We start from the raw sequence: 3,827 nt of genomic DNA on the forward strand, positions 1-3,827 counted from the left end.
GCTCGGGATGAAGGTGTTAGCTATACTCGACATGAAGGAGGTCTGTCCATAGTACGTGACAATGGGAATGCCCTACTGAACCAAGCTCGAGCTTGGAGGGACAATAACTCATCAAATGCGTACGATAGGACAGGAGCTGTTGAACAGCCCCCAGTTAACCTAGGGACTAGGGACCAAGCCCTCGATAGATTAGCTCTACTGGAAGAGCAGGTGAAAAGGCTTTTATCTGTAAAAGAAAAGAATGATTGCAACTTAGATGAGGAGCTCGATCCTTTCGCTCCAAACATTGCGGCGACAACATATCCTATCGGTCTTAGGATGCCCCATATGTCAAAATTTGATGGAAATGGAGATTCGTCCGATCACCTTAGAATGTTTAACACCGTGATGATGGCCCACAATGTCGGGCTCGATCTAAGTTGTATCATGTTCCCTGCAACTCTGGTCAGGCCTGCCAGGCAGTGGTTTAAGCAATACAAGAGGCATTCCATAAGCTCATGGAAGAAATTTTCTTCTAATTTCAACAATGCATTTCAAGCTTCACGGCCATCGCTGGTTGAGGCTGATTCTTTGGTCAACGTGAAGCAGCAACCTAGCGAGACACTGAAGGAATATCCAAGTAGATTTACCAACGTTGTTGCACAAGCTAGGGATGGTGATAACAGTTCAAAGCTCATGGCATTGAAGAAGAGAATCCTTGTCGGGGACTTATGGCAGGAACTCCAAAGAAAAGGAGTTAAGAGCGTAGACGAATTCTTGGCCCGAGCTCAAGACACTACAAGAAAAAATACCTTCAATAAGATTGAAAAAGTATTATCAAATATATACCATAACACTTTTTGATGTGTTAAGGAAAGCGGTGTTATAGTAGGTCGGAGCACTTTGCATAACACTTTTCTATTGTTATAGACATGTGTTATGGTATAGCCTACGATAACACTTTTGTTGTGTTATTTTAATAGTTAGATAAGTATTTCATTATGCTATTTATAAGTAAATTATATGACATTTATTTGTACTTATAAAGTAGTGTTATGGTACACTTTATAATAACACACTTTCTGCAATATAGAAAATATTTTGCATAACATAATTTTATGCTTATAATCCAATGTTATTGTAAAAGATACAATAACACATTTTTTGTATTATTCTAATATTTGGATAAGCTTGAATTATTATTATATAAACCTGTACATTATAATTATTTTTTATTTCTTTAATTCAAACCCGCTTCACTTAATATACTTAAGACACCCTTAACATTGTACAAATATATTTTTGAGTACTAATTATATGGTTCATAACACATATAACCAAATAATTGTGTCAAAATACATTCAAGATTATATAAAAAATAATCCAAAAGTCTTAAGATATTCAACACTGCCTAATTAACATAAATAAAACATTCTCACAATAGTCAACAAAATAGTCTTAGACAGTTGCATATTCAAAAATAAAGGTAGGAATTCATGATCTTCCAAATGTCAGCACACCAAAGGCTTCCAAATCAGATTTTCTTTTGCACTTGACTTGTTGAATCTGGTAAATAAAACATAAAATAAAAACTAATGAGGTCATGAAATATCATATCATTCATCTAAAATAGTCAATAATGCTATCATAATCTTGGATTGCATATCGGTTAATATATTCCACACCTTCCAAATACAAAAACCTACTATCGCTTTCCATGAATATTCTTGTCATAATCGTTGCATGAATATTCTTTACTATCGCTTTCCAAACAAAAATTAGCAACAGTATTATAACAACTAGTAGTTGGTGCATGCTTATTAACTGCTCTGCAGTCTGCTGCTTCAACGTTTGTTAACTGTTGCTGATTATTTTTTACGTTAGCTGACAAGGAAGAATCTGTACAAGATCAAAAAGTGATAGTTAATGCTACTTGTTAACAGAATAATAAAAACATATGATAATATAGCACTAAAACAAATAAGAAACCAAAATACTAAAAGTACGAAGTCAGGATTGCAAGAGAATAACAATCCAAACTGTTCCACTGGCAACCAAGAAGTAGAGCTCATTAAATAATGTAAACTTGTACCTGCAAGCATCAAATGGAATTTTACACATTGATTTTGATAGAAAACAATTTAGAACAAAAACATCATTGGAGGAAAGATGAGAACAGAGACCCAGAACACTAGTACAAGCCCCGGATCACTAGATCAGTGAAATAACTTGCTCTAGTGTATAAGTAACTTAAAAACAGAAACTGAATTGGTATTTGAGACATGTAATATAATATAGATGGATATAAATGTAAATTTAGGTCAGGGCTCAGCTGATCCATTAAAATAAAGGGAAGAAATGGCTTATATGGAGTTTAAACATAAAAATGTATGACAATACAAGACTCTAATAGAATGATGTATTTGAACCCCATAAGTTTGCAAGAGCTTAATGCAGAGGACTTCTGAAATTGTAAACCCTGTAAGGACGCAGATATATGTGTTGCTTAGTTCTACATGCAAATAAACAACAAAGTAGTAAGTAGATGCCTTATAAAAGTGCTCCCATCAAACACGATATGAAAATGGCAACTTAATGCTGAAATCGCTGGGCCCTTCAAACTAATTTAATAAAATGCAGCAGAAAATATCAGGGGCCTACAGATTATTATATATTGGTAAGAATGCAAGGATCAGCCTCGTCAAGCAAGATTTTCCAGTTTCCATTACCACATAAATGTCTTAGTGCATTTGGAATTGTGAAACACGTACAAATGTAAAAGAGCAACATTAAACTTTAAAGGTTTCTTTAGTAATGTTGCTCTACGCTAACAAGCTAGCTAATTGTTTTTAAGAAAGTTATAATAGGATAATCATAAATCACTATTTACCATTCTGGAAGCCTGAATTCACCTCTAAAACCTCTAGATATGCTGCCACTTCTGTATGAGACAAAAACAAACAAGCACATCAATTTGATCAAATAAAAAAGAACAAAGTTGAAAAATTTGTAGCAACAAGCTTGTACACCACAGACACCATGCCTCCAAGTGAAACCCCTTGAGATGCAGATGGCTTGCAACTTTCACGAGTGAAAGGATCAATTGGAGCTTTATGCAAAGATATACAATTAAGAAATTAACTTTCAAACTCCTATGCATAAAGATTATTTCATCCAAGTGTTATGTCTCTAAGGCATTTCACAAAACATATAGAGTGCAGTGTTTTTTTTTAAGTCTCTTAAACCATAAGCATTCTTGTATAAAACTTATTCTTAACTTCAAAAAGTTCCAAACTAAAATGAGCAACTCAACTATGAATCCAATCTCATAATCAAGTTTTCAAGTAAGAACTTAAAGAAATTATTTTGTTCAACATATTTGATTAAGTTTGGACATATGCATCAAGAAATTGAATGAAATCATTACAAAATGGTGCTCACTCTTGTTGCACAACCTCGAAAATCTCAAATGGCAATTGAAAGTTAACAATATGTTGTCTTTGTTCCCAAGTTGTAAGCCATCTAAGCTCTATATAATTTCCATCATTTGCAAGCCACATCTTAAAATGTACCACATCATTCCAATTACCATAAGTAAAAAAAAACATCAAGCATTCTCATCTACACCAACAAAATTTTGATTGAAATATTATCTTAAAATGTACCACATCATTCCAATTACCAAAAGTAAAAAAAAAAAAAATCAAGCATTCTCATCTACAGCAACAAAATTCTGATTGATATATTTTAATTCAATTAAAATTTCTCTTATATATATACACACATTTGTATACCTAAGGCATTGAGCATTAATGGTATTGATTTATATTCCTAAAAGCAATTATGTC

Source organism: Humulus lupulus, chromosome 6 (genome assembly GCF_963169125.1).
Source record: "Humulus lupulus chromosome 6, drHumLupu1.1, whole genome shotgun sequence".
In the NCBI taxonomy this organism is placed as follows: Eukaryota; Viridiplantae; Streptophyta; class Magnoliopsida; order Rosales; family Cannabaceae; genus Humulus; species Humulus lupulus.